Source organism: Chelonia mydas, chromosome 7 (assembly GCF_015237465.2).
Source record: "Chelonia mydas isolate rCheMyd1 chromosome 7, rCheMyd1.pri.v2, whole genome shotgun sequence".
Classification (NCBI taxonomy): domain Eukaryota; kingdom Metazoa; phylum Chordata; order Testudines; family Cheloniidae; genus Chelonia; species Chelonia mydas.
Genome location: NC_057853.1, coordinates 79,522,996 through 79,542,316, shown reverse-complemented (window position 1 = coordinate 79,542,316; position 19,321 = coordinate 79,522,996). Strand labels below are relative to the sequence as shown.

The following is a 19,321-nucleotide window of genomic DNA, read 5'->3' as shown; positions in this document are numbered from 1 at the left end:
GTCCGTTACCTCTTCTGTGTTGACATGGATCAGACTAGCTGCTCTGTTTTTCCCCTCTCAGTTCATGGAGGTGTGTCTCTTGGCTACTGCAGTGGTGACCAGCTGGCTGAGTCCTCCTCCCTTCACTGCTTCCTGACATTCCTGGGCCTGATTTTCCACTGCCTTACACCTTGTGTAGTCATTTACCACCACATCAACAACATGTTAATGACTACAGAAGGAGTAAGTCAACAGAGAATCAGGATTGCAATCTGCAAGACCAGGGGTGGGCAAACTTTTTGGGCCGAGGGCCACATCAGGGTTCCAAAACTGTATGGAGGGCCGGGTAGGGAAGGCTGTGCCTCCCCAACAGCCTGGCTCCCGCCCCCTATCTGCCCCTCCCACTTTCCGCCCACTGACTGCCCCCTTAGAACCCCTGACCCATCCAACCCCCCTGCTCCTTGTTCCCTGACTGCCCCCTCCCGGGACACCTCCCCACCATCCACTCCCTGTCCCCTGACTGCCCCGACCCCATCCACACCCCGACCCCTGTCAGGCCCTCCAGGACTCCCACACCTATCCAACCCCCCGTTCCATGTCCTCTGACCCCCACCCTCAGAACCTCTGCCCTATCCAACTCCTCCCTGTCCCCTGGCTGCCCCCTGGGACCTCCTGCCCCTTATCCAACCCCCCAGCCCCGGCCCCCTTACTATGCAGCTCAGAGCAGCATGTCTGGCAGCCGTGCCGCCCGGCTGGAGCCAGACACACTGCCATGCTGCCCTGCATGATCGGCAGCCCTGCCGCCCAGAGTGCTGCCCGTGCGGCGGCGTGGCTGCGGGAGAGGAGAAACAGCGGGGGAGGGGCTGGGGGCTAGCCTCCCAGACCAGGAGCTCAGGGGCCAGGCAGTTCCTGCGGGCCGGATGTGGCCCACAGGTTGTAGTTTGCCCACCTCTCCTCTATAGTGAAAGAGACACTATAATCAGGACTTCTTTACACTACAAAATTAGGTCAACTTAATTTAGGTTGACCTACAGCCACCACAGTAATTCAATCAGCTGTTGGTGTCCCCACAACCCTGCTGCCGGTGGTGTGTCTTCACCAGGAGCACTTGTATCAACTTAAGCGGGGCATTGTGGGGAACCTACAGCTGAGTGTGGGGCACTGTCAGCCACATAGAGCTGACAGTGGGTGCTCCCTACCCATCCTGGGTGATAGCCCAAGCTCTGAGCCCAGGGCAGGCTCAATTTCACAGCACCTAGCCTACCAGGAGTGAAATTGACTTTCTTGTCAGTGTCATGGCTCCAGCTGTGAGCCCCCTGCTGCTCTGAGACAGAAGCTGCCCTGAAAATGATAAGAATGACCCCAACAGTCAATGTAAGTAATGCAGTATCTACATGGACACGGCATCACTTTAATTACACCAACATAAGCGCTACACTTCTTATGGAGGTGGAGTTATGTCAGCAGGTGTCCACTTAGGTGGAAGCAGCATTCTCGTGTAGACACTGATATAATTAGTGTAGACCAAACCTCTGTGCAGAATTCAAATAAAGGATGTTTTAAATCCTTTGTCTGTCTCTGAGTCTCAAATGTATTTCTTCCTTTGATGACTTTAAACAACTTGAAAAATCTCAGTGTTTGTTACACAAATATCAACAGGTTGGTAAACTCAAGCTGAGCGCTGATAGCAGGGTGTGTGCTCCAGAGCATGGAGACACCACTATTGTTGGAACTCCCTGTGTCATCTTTTTTTCCCTCCAAGATGAAATTTTGGCCAAATTCAAGGGCATTTGCAAAGTATTTGGATTTCAGCAGAACTGCATTTTGAAAAACTTGGAAAATGCAGTATCCCCACAGGTTTCCTGTCCAGCTCTAGTGCTCTATCACCCCCATCTACTGTATCCAAGCATTTATATCAGGGAGGGCAAACTACGGGCCTTGGGCCAGATCCAGCCTGTCAGGGCTTTCAATGCAGCCCGTGGGATTGCCAGCCCCCTCGTGCAGCGGGGCTAAGGCAGACTCCCTGCCTGCCCTGGCCCCGCAACGCTCCTGGAAGTGGCTGGCATGACGTCCCTGTGGCCCCTGGGGCTGGGGTGGGGGCAGAGGGCTCTGTGTGCTGACCTTGTCTGCAGGCACTTCCCCCGCAGCTCCTATTGGCTGGGAACGGGGAACCGCGGCCAATGAGAGCTTCGGGGGTGGTACCCGCAGGCGAGGGCAGTACGCGGCGGATCTGCCCGCCCCACGCCACCCCACCCCCAGGAGCCACTGCCAGACATGCTGGCCACTTCTGGGAGCAGTATGCGGCTAGCCTCACTGTGCACTGCTGCCACCCCAGAGCCGCTCGACGTAAGTGGCGCCGGCCTGGAGCCTGCACCCCGCACCCTTCCGGCACCCCAACCTGCTGCCTTTAGCCCTCTGCTGCACTGAGCCCCCAACCCTCTGCCCTGAGCCCCTTCCTGCACATCACACCCCTCCCACACCCCACACTCCCTCCTGCACCCCAACCCCCTGCCCCAGCCCAACCTTCATGGCCCTGCATACAATTTCCCCACCTAGAGGTGGCCCGAGGGCCAAAAAGTTTGCCCACCCCTGGTCATCAAGGTAGCCAAGTAGTGACCAGCTCATACTTAGCACCTGGCCTGATGGTACCCTTCCTCTCCGTCTGGGGCAGTATTTCAGCTTCCTTCCATTGCTTGCTTAATTGTTTACTTCATTTTAATATTTGTAGACCCCTTAATTCAGGGCAGCAGGCAGGCGAGTTGGAGTTGGGGCAGTGCTAACATCTGACTAGCGATCCGCCACTTAGCTGTTGATACAAAATACTGTTCGGCTATGGGAAAGGGGTTTTAAATGAAAAAAAAAAATTTCACCCCTTTCGTTCCGCAGCGAGCAGGGTTCGAACCTGCGCGGGGAGACCCCATTGGATTTCAAGTCCAACGCCTTAACCACTCGGCCATCGCTGCTGTTGAGAACACAGTGCGCCGGTACGGTACTTTACCAACAAGAGCTTTGCCTGCGGCTTCCTCCTTCCGTATCTCGTGGGGCCACTGACCAATGAGAGACGCTCCGCATCGCCTTCCCACAGCCCAAGGGGAGCGGGCGGCCGCGGGGCTGCCTCCGCTGAGAGTTGGAGACACAGCAGCCTAGGACTTTTTCTTCTCGTGCTTTCCTGTCGGCCCCGCGCGGGGAGAGAGCTGGGTACAGTTGCTCCGCGACAGGCTGCGGCAGCGGGGGCCATGGCCAGAGGAGGGGGGACGCTGCCGAGGAAGAGCCGGGCAAAGAGGAGTGGCAAAGGCGAAAGCCGCCCGCTAGCCTCCTGCTGCAGCAGAGGCAACGAGACAGGCGCGGATGGCCTCGGAGCTGTTACTAGAGAGTCTGACACAGACACAACCGCCTGCCCGGCTGCCCCCAACAGCCTCCCTACGCACCCCTGTCCCAGGAGCACTCCCCAGCGTCAGCCCCCACAACAACTCCGCCCTCAGCCCCGAGCACGGCTACCACCGCTCACCGCCCTTCTCCCTCCACACAGTTTCAGCCCCCAGCACTACACCTGTCACAGCCCCTTTGCCTCCGCACAGCCACACCCCACAGCCCCTCTCCCTTAGCCCATCTACAGCCCCCAGCACTACACCTGTCACAGCCCCTTTGCCTCAGCACAGGCACACCCCACAGCCCCTCTCCCTTAGCCCATCTACAGCCCCCAGCACTACACCTGTCACAGCCCCTTTGCCTCCGCACAGCCACACCCCACAGCCCCTCTCCCTTAGCCCATCTACAGCCCCCAGCACTACACCTGTCACAGCCCCTTTGCCTCAGCACAGCCACACCCCACAGCCCCTCTCCCTTAGCCCATCTACAGCCCCCAGCACTACACCTGTCACAGCCCCTTTGCCTCCGCACAGCCACAACCCACAGCCCCTCTCCCTTAGCCCATCTACAGCCCCCAGCACTACACCTGTCACAGCCCCTTTGCCTCCGCACAGCCACACCCCACAGCCCCTCTCCCTTAGCCCATCTACAGCCCCCAGCAGTACACCTGTCACCGCCCCTTTGCCTCCGCACAGCCACACCCCACAGCCCTCTCCCTTAGCCCATCTACAGCCCCCAGCACTACACCTGTCACAGCCCCTTTGCCTCAGCACAGGCACACCCCACAGCCCCTCTCCCTTAGCCCATCTACAGCCCCCAGCACTACACCTGTCACAGCCCTTTGCCTCACCACAGCCACACCCCACAGCCCCTCTCCCTTAGCCCATCTACAGCCCCCAGCACTACACCTGTCACAGCCCCTTTGCCTCAGCACAGCCACACCCCACAGCCCCTCTCCCTTAGCCCATCTACAGCCCCCAGCACTACACCTGTCACAGCCCCTTTGCCTCCGCACAGCCACAACCCGCAGCCCCTCTCCCTTAGCCCATCTACAGCGCCCAGCACTACACCTGTCACCGCCCCTTTGCCTCCGCACAGCCACAACCCACAGCCCCTCTCCCTTAGCCCATCTACAGCCCCCAGCACTACACCTGTCACAGCCCTTTGCCTCACCACAGCCACACCCCACAGCCCCTCTCCCTTAGCCCATCTACAGCCCCCAGCACTACACCTGTCACCGCCCCTTTGCCTCAGCACAGCCACACCCCACAACCCCTCTCCCTTAGCCCATCTACAGCCCCCAGCACTACACCTGTCACCGCCCCTTTGCCTCAGCACAGCCACACCCCACAGCCCCTCTCCCTTAGCCCATCTACAGCCCCCAGCACTACACCTGTCACAGCCCTTTGCCTCACCACAGCCACACCCCACAGCCCCTCTCCCTTAGCCCATCTACAGCCCCCAGCACTACACCTGTCACAGCCCCTTTGCCTCAGCACAGCCACACCCCACAGCCCCTCTCCCTTAGCCCATCTACAGCCCCCAGCACTACACCTGTCACAGCCCTTTGCCTCACCACAGCCACACCCCACAGCCCCTCTCCCTTAGCCCATCTACAGCCCCCAGCACTACACCTGTCACCGCCCCTTTGCCTCAGCACAGCCACACCCCACAGCCCCTCTCCCTTAGCCCATCTACAGCCCCCAGCACTACACCTGTCACAGCCCCTTTGCCTCAGCACAGCCACACCCTACAGCCCCTCTCCCTTAGCCCATCTACAGCCTCCAGCACTACACCTGTCACAGCCCCTTTGCCTCAGCACAGCCACACCCCACAGCCCCTCTCTCTTAGCCCATCTACAGCCCCCAGCACTACACCTGTCACAGCCCCTTTGCCTCAGCACAGCCACACCCCACAGCCCTCTCCCTTAGCCCATCTACAGCCCCCAGCACTACACCTGTCACAGCCCCTTTGCCTCAGCACAGCCACACCCCATAGCCCCTCTCCCTTAGCCCATCTACAGCCCCCAGCACTACACCTGTCACCGCCCCTTTGCCTCAGCGCAGCCACACCCCACAGCCCCTCTCCCTTAGCCCATCTACAGCCCCCAGCACTACACCTGTCACAGCCCCTTTGCCTCAGCACAGCCACACCCTACAGCCCCTCTCCCTTAGCCCATCTACAGCCTCCAGCACTACACCTGTCACAGCCCCTTTGCCTCAGCACAGCCACACCCCACAGCCCCTCTCCCTTAGCCCATCTACAGCCCCCAGCACTACACCTGTCACAGCCCCTTTGCCTCAGCACAGCCACACCCCACAGCCCTCTCCCTTAGCCCATCTACAGCCCCCAGCACTACACCTGTCACAGCCCCTTTGCCTCAGCACAGCCACACCCCATAGCCCCTCTCCCTTAGCCCATCTACAGCCCCCAGCACTACACCTGTCACCGCCCCTTTGCCTCAGCGCAGCCACACCCCACAGCCCTGTCCCTAAGTCCATCTACAGCCCCCAGCACTACACCTGTCACCGCCCCTTTGCCTCAGCGAGCCACAGCCCCTCTCCCTTAGCCCATCTACAGCCCACAGCACTATACCTGTCACAGCCCCTTTGCCTCAGCACAGCCACAACCCACAGCCCTCTCCCTTAGCCCATCTACAGCCCCCAGCACTACACCTGTCACAGTCCCTTTGCCTCAGTACAGCCACACCCCACAGCCCCTCTCCCTTAGCCCATCTACAGCCCCCAGCACTACACCTGTCACAGCTCCTCTCCCTCAACACTAACCCCACACACTGCTACACCCTTACAGTTCCTTTGCCTCAGCACAACTATACCCCACAGCACTACACCTATCACAGCCCATGTCCCCCAATATAACTACACCCCCATAGCCTCTCTCCCACAGCGTAGCTCACCCCCACAGCTTCTAGCACTGCTACACCTATCACAGCTCCCTCTCCCACCAACACAACTACACCCATCATAGCCTCCTGTCCCCTAGGAATACTTAACAACCTTCATACAACTACATCCCCCACACTGTCTTGACACCCCCCATCAACTCCTTCACGCTACCCTTTCCAACTACAAAATTGCTGCTCCCCAGAGCCACCATTCTCACAACTCCCCACCCCCATACAACCACAACAGCCTCCCACAACCATGGGCGCACACACAGGACCAGGGCAGCACATCCTCCTCACATATACATTTGCTCCCTAATACAGAACCACAACAGTCCCCTACTCAGACCTTTCTCCTTCCCTGACACCTTTCTCACACCACAGCTATATACTGCTGCACTTCTCTACCATACAGATCCCCATCTTTACCAGGTACATCCCCTTACTACTACACTTCCTGCTGTCATGACAACTACAACACTCACAGCATCCCCTCCCACAACTATGCTTTCCTCACCACAACCACCCGCAACCTAAATATACTGACCTTCGGAAATTGCTTTGAGTTGTACTGATGAAAGACCCTTTATAAGAGGTAGCCAGGTTTTATGATTATTATTTATTATTATTTTATTTTATTTTATTATTGCAGCATTCCTAAGACTACATCACAGTTACTAAACTGCACTCCTTGCTACAACTAACATCGTGTGTCACAAAACCCCTGCCATAACTATAGTACACCATCACAAATAACAATTTGCGCCCACCAGCCACAATTGTTGTTTAACTACCCACCCACAATCACACAACATCTTACATAGGTGACAGCCAAAATGAAGTTTATTTCTCATTTTCTTTTTGACCATGTAGTAATTGTAAATCAGGATGTGTCTAATGGGTTTTGTGAAAATATTTTTTTGTTTTGTTTTTATTTTCATTAAAATGTTCATTTGGCACAAGAATCATTCCCAGTACTGTCTGTCAATAGACATCCAGGCAACAAAGTAAAGAATCTTGTGATTTAAATACTTATTTCACTACATGTAAAACAGGATTTGCATTTTATGCTATGGTATTCTGTGTTTATAGGTCTACATGTTTTAACTATTGAAAATATAAATGGCACAGGTAACGCTGTTCCCTTGCATAGTAACCCAAGTAAATTTTGTCTGAATATTAGAGTTTTAGCCAATTTAAGAATAATAAGCGCTTATTTCTAAGTGGATTTATCAAGGTTAAGACATGGCAAGTAATAGATCCAAATATATAAGCTACACGTCTGTTTGGAGATGTACTCATTTTTGCAATGGCTCTGCCTTAATTATTTTCTGATTCTTAATTTTTTTCTAGCAATAAAATCACCTCAGCTATTACCTGACTACTAAATGTAACAACACACTCTTGACATTTTTAGATCCATAAATATTGATTTAATCCCTTTTATAATACAGTTGATATGATAAATTTACTTGGCCTTGTACATACCTTGCAGTGGGTAATAAATTCTTTTTTGCTTTCACCTTGTCTGGCATGTTTATATTTACTATGAGATATATACTATGAGATGGTGGAATTTAATCTTATCTTCCTTCCCAGTTGTTCCTATACATTTTTCCTGCTTCTTCAACTGCCACTAAAGTAGTGCTGATAAGTTATCTTTTTTTCTCATTCCTAAGAACTATCTGTCAAGAAGTCTTTTGAATGATCTCACACTCTCCTCAGCAACAAAAATATTAGTGGATTAATAAAGCCATTAAAGTATCTTAATAAACATAGTCTTTAAGAAGGTTCTCTGGAACCTTGAATGTAGGGAAAAAATGAACTAAAAAGGAAGAGAGACATTAAAATGCACATATCCTTTTAATATAATTTAAACTATTACAATTAAAATTCATTTTAATGTATTTCAGAAATGAAATATTTATTAAGCTTTTGTTTTTGATATTTTTTATTTTAAATTGTCAAATAACATGTTTAGAGTAATTATTCTGATGTCCCTCAATCCTTAGTGTGAGTAAGGCAGTTGGAGTATGTTTTTGAATCTATGTTATGCCCTTAGAATCCAATTCTGCATTATTGAAGTAAATGTGAGTTTTGTCATTTATTTAAGTGGGAGCAGGATTGGGCCCTAAATGGGTTACTAAGGCCTTGTCTACACTTACTGCAGGATTGAGGCATGGCGATGGATGCATTGGCAGTCTATTTAGCAGGTCTAGCGAACACCCGCTAAATTGCCACAGATCTCTCTCCCGTTGACTCCTGTACTCCACCTGAACGAGAAGCACAAGGGGAGTCAATGGGAGAGTGCCTCCAGTCAACATAGCATAGTGTGGACCCTACGGTAAGTAGATTTAAGTACGTCAACTTCAGCTACGTTATTCACGTAGTTGAAGTTGCGTAACTTAGATTGCTCTCCCCCCATAGTGTAGACAAGGCCTAACTTTTTGAAAAATAGCTATGGACTCTTAATTGCATGGGTCATCATGTGGCAGATAAAACTTCAGTTATCTCCTTAGAGCAGTGATATGAGGGATTGGGAATGATGTGGACGTTTATTGTATGTATCTGGTTATTTTTCCCCAGATGTATTAGCATTTTATGGAGTTGGATCTCATTTTTCCTTCTGCCCATGTTTCTTCTCTCTCTACAGTATGTCCTTTTGTCTTATTTTGTTGTCTTCATTGGTATTCACAATTTCTTCCAATTTAGTATTTTTTGAAGAATTCATTACTGTGCTGTTTACTCTCAGTTGTGGATAATTAATGAAGATATTTCATAAGAATGGACTTAATAGAGGTCTTTGGCAGTACTCCACTAGGAATTTCACCCAGCTTGATCTTTGCCATTTATCATAGTCTTTGTTTAGTTCTTCAGCCAGTTTTTCCTTCCACGTGCACATGCTCATATCCAAGGTGCTTTAGATTACCTTTACTAAAATCCATATTTACGACAGCTTCTGCTTTCTGGGTATCTTTGTAAGTCTGTCATAATAATGTGTCTGGCAGGATTCTTTATAAATCCACATTATTCATTGCTAATTGTTTTATACATATTAGAAAAAGGGAAAAAATTATTATTATATCAAATTCTTATGTGAGGGTTTGTATCTACAACATGCTCAACCTGGCAAAGACGGAGCAGAAAGCCTGCATGAGGAACAAGTTAGAGAACCAGCCCCATCCTGAAAAAAACTGCCTGGAGTTACCAAGGCCATCCAGATGGAGCTTGTTAAGGAAGAGGGATACACACAGTTAGACCACATCTGCTAATGAGGAAACAAATAACTTCTCAGCTATGAACAGGAAAAGGACTTGGTTTCTACAGCTAGGATCCAAGAAGAACTATTTACTCTCTGAAGTAAGGAACCAACTTTGTTTAATTGTTCCAAGAACATGGAGCTAAGCTGTTTGCTTCCTCATGTAAGGGATCTGCTTTTAAGTTTATTTTCTCTGAAGAGAAGAAACTTATTGTTTAAAACCCACAGGCATAAAAGACTTTCTATTAGATACCTTAAAACAAAGGGCTGATTTTATTATTCAAAGCAAGAAGAACCTGTGTTGTGTGGCTAGGAATTAAAGCTCTGGCCCATGTAATAATACCCTAAAACCAGAAGGCAATGGAGGGTCTGCTCATGAAACAAACTCTCTTGACACTTGAGATTACTTAATGACTTGTAGGTTTGTGCAACAAAGAGTTATCCAAATTATGTGGCCATCTGATGATTCTTGCATGTTATTTGTAAGAATTCATTTTAATTGAAAAACATAATTGATAAGATTAAAAAAACTTTGTATTTTGCCAACTATAGAAGATTGTGTGTGAAGAAAAGTCCTTTTTCATCCACATGAAGTATATAAAGTTTGCTTTCCCTTTCATCAATATGGTCTACACTGTTCTCTTGATTCCATGCTCTTGTTCCCATTGAACAAAAAGGCAGAACTCCCATTTACTTCACTGGGATTCAGATTGTGTCTTCAGAGTAATTAAATGTTTCATGTATCCATACCTTTTAAAATCCTACTAAATTATTTCATTTAATAGTTTAAATCAAATGGTCCTATTTTTTGGATGTGAAAACAAATATTTTTGTGCATTTTTACTATGATTAAAGAAGCACTCAAATACTACAAAGCTGGACATGGTGGAGAAATCTAGATAGAATTTTCTTACAATATTTTATGACAGGAAAGATCATATTTTAATATAGGTTTGCCTTGGTATACAAAGTGCTTTTTAGAATGCTTGTCTAAGGCATGGTCATCTCCCTAGTAATGAGATGTACAGTAGCTTACCTCAAGTTTAATATCTAAGCTGTCTAAAGATATTAAAAGTGATTAACCATTCTGTAGATTGCTACATTTTATTCTTCTAATGCGAGAGCTTTTTTAAAAAAAGCTGTATAAGGAACAAATGCAAGAAATTATCAGAAACCACTACATTTTCTTACTATTTTTACCTGGCTTTCATTACAAATGAAAATTATTCTGATTATATAATTCTACAGTAGAACCTCAGAGGTATGAACACCAGAGTTATGAACTGACCAATCAACCACACATCTCATTTGGAATCAGAAGTTCACAATCAGGCAGCAGCAGAGACCAAATTAAAAAAAAAAAAAAAAAAAAAAAAAAAAAAAAAAAGGGCACTTAGAGTACGGTGTTAAACTACTAAAAAAATTAAGGGAAAGTTTAAAAAACAAGATTTGACAAGATAAGGAAACTGTTTCTGTGCTTGTTTCATTTAAATTAAGATGATTAAAAGCAGCATTTTTCTTCTGTAGTAAAGTTTCAAAGCTGTATTAAGTCAATGTTCAGTTGTCAACTTTTGAAAGAACAACCATAACATCTTGTTCAGAGTTATGAACATTTTAGAGTTATGATCAGCCTCCATTCCCGAGGTGTTCATAACTCTGAGCTTCTACTGTAGTTCCGAATAGACAAATACCCAGATCACCAAAGCACTGCACGCTATTTGGTCTCTGCTCTAGGGAGAGCCCACATTGGAATAGCAGGGTTCGTGCAGTTCAAGAATGAAGTTAATTGCCATCATTACCACATTATAAAACCATGTTTTGGGTCTTATATTTTATATTTGATCTCTGTGCCAAGACACATGTTTCAAATCTTTTGAACATTTATATTACAAAAAAGTCACATTCAGGAACCATTGGAAGTGTAGACAACCTCAAACAACATTCAGAACAAGATAGTTACAATATGGTCTCAATCAGAAATTATTTTCATTTACGTGGACGGAAGAGAGGGTTGAGAATGAGATGTCACAGACCTGGCTGAGACCCGTGGTGGACAGTCACCAGCTTGTGTTAATCAGACCCAACTTTTTGATCCCATGTGGTTCCAAGCCAGCTGGGTCTGGGCAGAGTTCAGACATTGTCTAGCTCTGGGCCCCTAAGGCACATTCCTGTGGTGCAGACTCTCAGTCTGAAACCTGTCCTTGGAAAATGGGACCCTGCAGTCCAACTTTCCTAGACCCCAAGGAAAGTGCAGAGACTTCCCAAGACTCTCCAGTTGCTTTTCGCATTCCCTTGCAGTTTAACCCCTCAGGAACCATGTGAACATAGGCTTTTCGAACAAACTTCTTATGCACACACATGCTTTATTCTTAGACAATACAGAAGAGTTACAGACCTATGCAAAACAATAAATGCATGAATGATCCCCACCTCAGAATCCCCACCACTGCTGAGAGTCCCTGGGTTTTGGTCAGTATCGTTGTGGGAAGACAAAGCCCGGTTTGCCCTCACTCCTCCAGCAGTATCTTCTATTTATGGTGGTGGCTGGCACACTTGTTTAGAGAGCATATCACTTTTAAAAGCAGGTTCTGACACCTTTTCCGTTTCTCTCCTTCTTGTAGGGATTTTTCATGCTCCAATCTCCCTGCTGGTTGCTGGGCAGAGAGTCATTATGAATCAATGGTTCTTGTAAGAGCAACTCCATTGTCTCACCAGTGTTGATGGCCTCTTGATGGCCATGTTTCAGCCACCCAGAGATAGGTTGTTTCTGCTACAAAAGGGAAGTTCTAATCCTCATTGAAGGTTACAATCATAAATGCTATTCATAAAACAAAAAGAAATTCATAAGTTGACACAGACGTTCCCCAAACTGTCACAAAAGTCAACTTGATTGAGGGGGAAAATAAAGTAAGTAGTGGGGGCTACCTGTTCCTTCTGGCATTCCCTGCCTGTAAAAACTCTGCCTGAAGTGGTTACTGTGGCCTACTACTTCTATTTGTATTCAACAAAACTAGTTCATTTTCAACCAGAGCAGGGCTGCACGTACACACTAATTACCATAAACCTTTGGAACAGGGAGACAAGTAACATGTGGTATTGCGGTAGGATGTTTCCAGGTAGATCAATTGACTAAACTACAAAAATGAAGCAAATCCTGAGGTACAACATATATGCACTAACCATGATTGGTTATTCTTTCCTCTTTTGTGGCAGTACTAAAACCCAACGAGTGCAAAAGTATTATATTTCATTCTGCATATCAGATAAAATTAATATCCAAGAACCTAAACTTGAGTCTAGAAGCGTGGATGGTAATTCAGTACACAGCAGACATGATAGTAGGGCAGCCCAGGAAGATCTAACTTATATGGTTGAAATATTAAATAAATAATATTGAATATATTTTTTAGATTAAATATTTAAGTTGGTGCTGGTCTTGCCCATGAGTAGCTGGAAACTAGAAGAGTCTCAATGTTACATAATTTTGACAATGTATAAAGATTCACCTTTAGATTTGAATTTAGGGAACTTTCATTCTTTAGCAGGATTCCTTACAAACTATAGCAGGGAAAAGTAACATCCAGATTAACATTTTATACTCTGGGAGGCTTTTAAATGTGCTGAAACAGATGTTTCAGAAGAGCAAACAAAACTTTATAAAAAACCCCCACCTATTTCAAGTCCAGTTAACAAATAAGCTGCTTTTATGTCAATAGCATTTTTATACCACATCATGTTCCAGTTTGCAGTATTGGATGACAATAACCCCAATGGACGACATCAGATCGTACATTTAATGAGAACATGCCACCTGGCCTAAGATATGTGAGAAACTCAGTCAAATTACAAAGGATGAATATAAACAAATAACACAGTATGTAGGGACAAAATTAGAAAAGCCAAGGCACAAAACAAGATCAAACTAGCTAGGGACATAAAAGGAAACAAGAAAACATTCTACAAATACATTAGAAGCAAGAGGAAGAACAAGGACAGAGTAGGACTGTTACTCAATGAGTGGGGAAAGACAGTATCAGAAAATGTGGAAATGATAGAGGTGCTTAATGACTTCTTTGTTTCGGTTTTCACCAAGAAGGTTGGTGGCGATTGGATGTCTAACATGAATGCCAATGAAAATGAGGTAGGATCAGAGTCTAAAATAGAGAAAGAACAAGTCAAAAATTACTTAGGGTATGTCTTCACTACCCGCCGGATCGGCGGGCATCGATCAATCCAGGGGGACAGAGTCGACGGGGGAGCGGCAGCAGTCAACTCACTGCAGTGAAGACACCACTGTAAGTCAATCTAAGTACGTTGACTTCAGCTACGTTATTCACGTAGCTGAAGTTGCATAACTTAGATCGATCCCCTCTACAGTGTAGACAAGGCCTTAGACAAATTAGATGTCTTCAAATCACCAGGGCCGGATGAAATGCATCCTGGAATACTCAAGGAGCTGACTAAGGAGATATCTGAGCAATCAGCAATTATCTTTGAAAAGTCATGGAAGACAGGAGAGATTCCAGAAAACTGGAAAAGAGCAAATATAGTGCCCATCTATAAAAAGGGAAATAAGGACAACCTGGGGAATTACAGACCAGTCAGCTTAACTTCTGTACCTGGAAAGATAATGAGGCAAATAATTAAGCAATCAATTTGCAAACACCTAGATGATAATAAGTAAGGCTTTTGATACTGTCTCGCATGACCTTCTCATAAACAAACTATGGAAATACAACCTAGATGGAGCTAATATAAGGTGGCTGCATAACTGGTTGGAAAAATCATTCCCAGAGAGTAGTTATCAGTGGTTCACAGTCATGCTGGAAGGGCATAACATGTGGGGTCCTGCAGAGATCGGTTCTGGGTCCAGTTCTGTTCAATATCTTCATCAATGATCTAGATAATGGCATAGAGAGTACAATTATAAAGTTTGCAGACAATACCAAGCTGGGAGGGGTTGCAGGTGCTTTGGAGGATAGGAGTAAAATTCAAAATGATCTGGACAAACTGGAGAAATGGTCTGAAGTAAATAGGATGAAATTCAATAAGGACAAATGAAAAGTACTCCATTTAGGAAGGCACAATCAGTTGCACACACACAAAATGGGAAATGACTGCCTAGGAAGGTGTACTGTGGAAAGGGATCTGGGGGTCATAGTGGATCACATGCTAAATATGAGTCAACAGTGTAACACTGTTGCAAAAAAAGCAAACATCATTCTGGGATGTATTAGCAGGAGTATTGTAAGCAAGACATGAGAAGTAATTCTTCCGCTCTACTCCGCACTTATTAGGCCTCAACTGGAGTATTGAGTCTGGTTCTGGGTGCCACATTTTTCAAGAAAGATGTGGACAAATTGGAGAAAGTCCAGAGAAGAGCAACAAAAATGATTAAAGGTCTAGAAAACATGACCTATGGAGGAAGATCGAAAAATTGGGTTTGTTTAGTCTGGAGAAGAGAAGACTGAGAGGGGACATGATAACAGTTTTCAAGTACATAAAAGGTTATTACAAGGAGGAGGGAGAAAACGTGTTCTTCTGAACCTCTGAGGTTAGGACAAGAAGAAATGGGCTTAAATTGCAGCAAGGGTGGTTGTAGCGGGGCAGTTGCCTCGCTCCTGAAAAAGGTGGGCTGATTGGGTGTGGCTGCAGCTGTGGCCGCGTTGCCAATCAGGCCACAGCGGGCCCTGATCAAAGGGCTGAGGGCGGAGCTGGGTCAGAGTCTCTCTCTCTCTCTCTTTTTTTGAGAAAATTCCCTAACTGCCTGAAGGAGCAAGGGTACCTAACGCTGAGCAGTGCTCGGGAAGGGCAATGGAGCTGCAGCCTGGCAACTTCCCAGGCTGAGGCCTGGGTTAAGGCCTAAGAAGGTACTGGGGCTGCAGAGGGGCAGCCCGGGGATAGGTAGAGGCAGCTGGTCCAACCCTCTTGCCAATGATGAGTGGCCATTACGGACTGCAGTTTGCCCCTGTGAGAGGGGGCTAGATGATGACTGGTAGTAGCCACTGAGGCATGGTGGGGATAGAGGATTGGGGGTTCCCCTGGAGGGGAGACCCAGTGTGTGGGAGTCCTGCAAGGGGCAGAACCCTAGGGTAAGGGGCACACGAGTGACACGGGGGCCTGGAGGGTACAGGAGGGACAAGGGGACCCTAAGGCAGGTGAGATAGCGGCCAGCAGAGGGGGCTCTGGGCTGCACAGGAGCTAATTCCCAAAATGACCAGCAGGAGGTGCCGTGCCATTGAGTCTTGACTCCGCTACAGTGGTTTAGGTTGGACATTAGGAAAAACTTCCTAACTGTCAAAGTGGTTAAGCACTGAAATAAATTGCCTAGGGAGGTTGTGGAATCTCCATCATTGGGGATTTTTAAGAGCAGGTTGGACAAACACCTGTCAGGGATAGTCTAGATAATACTTAGTCCTGCCTTGAGCGCAGGGGACTGGACTAGATGACCTCTCGAGGTCCCTTCCAGTTCTATGATTCTAAAACAGAATGATGATTCTAAGACAGAAACACCAACCAACCTTTTGAATCTTTTTTTTGAAAATGAGACCCAGGGAATTCATAACACAGATTCCAAAGAAGTACATTACTATTTTTTTGTAAAAATAAATGTTTACAAAATGTAAAACCAATACAATAGAAAGATTTCTATAATATTTTTAATTTCAATGGAACCCATGCCTTTAAAACAAAACTTTCCATCCAGTGTTTGCAACCCAAATATTGCTACCTAACTATTGTTCCACTGGAAACATGAAAGTGAAATGGACTATAAACAAAAGTGAAACTGATTTAACTGATTGTTCAAGCTGTGAGAAATGCAACAAATAAATACTACATAGTGAAGAGCATACTGGAGTTTTAAAACTGCTCAGATTAGCCAAACTAGTATTAGTAGCAAAAGTAATAAAACTTGTTTATAATATGCAGTTCTTATAGGTGACAGTGTCCCTCTGTTTCTTACCCCCTGTCTACAAAAGTCATTGTTGGAATGAGTCTCCTGTAAAGAGCAGAGTAAGCAGTATTAACAACCCCAAGCATTCAAAAATCATGAGTCAGATGTCCACAAATTGTTTTAAAAATGAAATCAAACCCCCAACATTTTGGGTTCTTTTTAATTATAGTCTGGTTTTTGATCCTTTAGGGAGCACTTGATTTATGTTTTCAAGGTTATCTATACAACACAGAGAGCTAGAAATTTTCTGTCTTTTTTTTAAATGAAAGCTGAAATTATCATGAATTCACATGAATCCAGGAGCTGGGGCTTTAAGACACACACCAAATATTGTTGAATCTTGTGGCAAAAATCATGGGAATTGGTGACACTGTCACAAACTGTCTCATTTCACCAGTAATAAACAAGTTATGTGTAATAGGATTGCCTGCATTGCCAGGGAGCAGAAAGCCCTGGCCTAAGGAGAGGTCCAGCAGGCACATGCTGGGAGTCAGCTGATCTAGCTAAGCAGCAGCTAATGACTGGCTCTGTTTCCCTGCTGGAAGATGTAAATGACCTCCCAGGCATATGGGGGGGGGGGGGGGGGAGGAGAGAGAAAAGAAGGAAGGATCTCTCACAGAGCAGGTAGGTCTTGTGATACTACTGAGGTAGTGGGAAGGCTGTGACCCTACTGGGGGATAGAGGACCCTATAGTATCAGTCCAATTTAGGACTATAACTTTTTTGGTCACTTTTCCATTTTATTTTTTTGCCCATTTTTGTGGGAGAACAATATAAGAACCAGTGTAGAAGAGTAAATCAGAGTTGGGCATGGCTGGCTGTTTTTTCTCCAAGTTGGTAAACAGGGCTACCAGACCACATTATGTTTTTAAAATCAGCCTAGGATATGTAGCTCGAACAAATTCAATTATTTGTACAATGCTTGAGTGCCCTCTAGTGTGTCTTCATAAAACTGTAGATAAAACATGGCATGGGAGGAAGTATTACATTGCAAAAAGTACAGTACTAAGCCCTTATTTCACACAGTGATCTTTGTGGATATGGAGCCAGTATTCCGGGATAGTAAGAGGAGTAGGGAGGAGTAATATTATCTACAGAATACTATTGAAGTCTAGTATGTGGCTGTGCTGCTCCTACATTGCTAAGAAAAAAACCTGCTACCTAACTGCGGCATAACACTCAATTAAAACCTTCTAATAAAAGTCTCAGCTAAAACCGGTGCAGTGATGTCACATTCTGCTGTTGAGTAGTTGCCTTGCTAGCAACTAAGGAACTCTTCAATGACCTCTAAAAATCATTTAACGCCTCTAATACTAGCCTTAATTAAAACTCTGCTGGCGCACACACAGCTTAAAACCTATTAGTGTATTTCTGATGACTATCAGAGAGTGAGTTTTACAGGTGAGGGCCCTTGAATGAATATATCCTTCCATCTGCCCTAGAATTTACTTGTGCTGTAAAATCTTAAAGTTAATCTAGCTAATCTTTGGTGTCGAGATGATGCATGGGGGAGGGAGGTTGCAAAAAATCTGGTCCAAGGCAGTTTGGGATTTTTAGAGGCTAACTAGTAGTCTGAATTTCACTAGTGTTACATATTCACTTCAGTATGATGACAGTATTTGTTGGTCAGTTTATTAACAGCACTTAATGCACTTAACACAGCACCATGAAAATTGTCTGTAATTTTAATATCCTTTATCTTGTTTTTGCCACTATAACATCTGGGTTTTGGTTGTCTTTTTAACTGGGAATAAAGATGACAGCTGGCAGCCTTTAGGTAGGATCATGAGACGCTTAAAAAGTTTCAGATGCTGAAGTCAAGAGCTGCAAATGCTTTTTAAAATATATTTGTTTTAGAAATGTAATTGAAAAGTTCTGTGCAGCAGATAGTTTTTTCAGGGTAGCACAAATGAGGAAGAGAAGTTTGGGGTAGTTCAATGGATTATAACTAGAATCAACAGGATGAAAATGAGCAAAGGACAATTTAGGCTGAATATGGGGAATAATTTTCCAATGGGTAAGTCTACCTGAATTTGGAATAGTCTCTCAAGGAAAATGCTAATGTTCTATTCCTTGATTTATTTATAACCAAACAGAACTGGGCACTGGACTAATATTGGAGAGAGAAATCCTGTATTAGCAGGAGAGTTGAATAAATAATGGCTAGCTAATAGATTTTTTTCCATTTCCATTTATTATTTCATAACTTATGCAAGTAAGGAGAAAATGTAATTTCAATGTCCTTGCTCGAATGCCTCTGTGAGATGATTAATTATAGCCAACCATTATGAAAGATACATTTTCATTCTAATTATTATGTTTGTGTATGCTTTAGCACTAATGATACAATTCTCAGGGCCTAAGATTGTGCAGGCAAAATTTCCTTAGACTTCAGTAAGAATTTTGCCCGATTGAGAAACACAGAATTGGGCCCTATTGTGATAACACTTCCTATTGTCTTGTGTCTCATCTTTGGATTTGAAGCTAAAGATTAATTTGCTGTGCCTATTCCACCCAACTCTCAAGTACACACCATGCCCTTTATTGCAATTCAGACATCTCTGACCATTTTAATAATGAAATAGTTGCAGCCTTATTCCTCTCTGAATGTTTGGTTTTCATAAAGACACCATTATTAACAACAGTTATTAATACATCAAACCTTTATAATATTTACAATAAACAATTTTGTCTGCTAAATTAACAAGTATTTACAGTGATGCTGGTGGAACAAATAATGCTGCACTGATATGGAACTTTGAGTATTCAGTACTAAATTCCACATCTCCCTTGAAGAGTGTAAGGGCTGAATGAGGAATTAATGAACCTCAAACACATTGCAATGGACTATTGCA

The 19,321-nt window shown here is 45.5% G+C and overlaps 1 non-coding gene across 1 annotated transcript; it reads right to left on the bottom strand.

Annotated features, from left to right (window-relative positions):
• Positions 1-2,860: 2,860 nt before the first annotated feature.
• Positions 2,861-2,942, bottom strand: TRNAS-UGA. The gene has a single exon. It is a non-coding gene; the product is annotated as a tRNA-Ser (tRNA).
• Between the last annotated feature and the right edge of the window lie 16,379 nt (positions 2,943-19,321).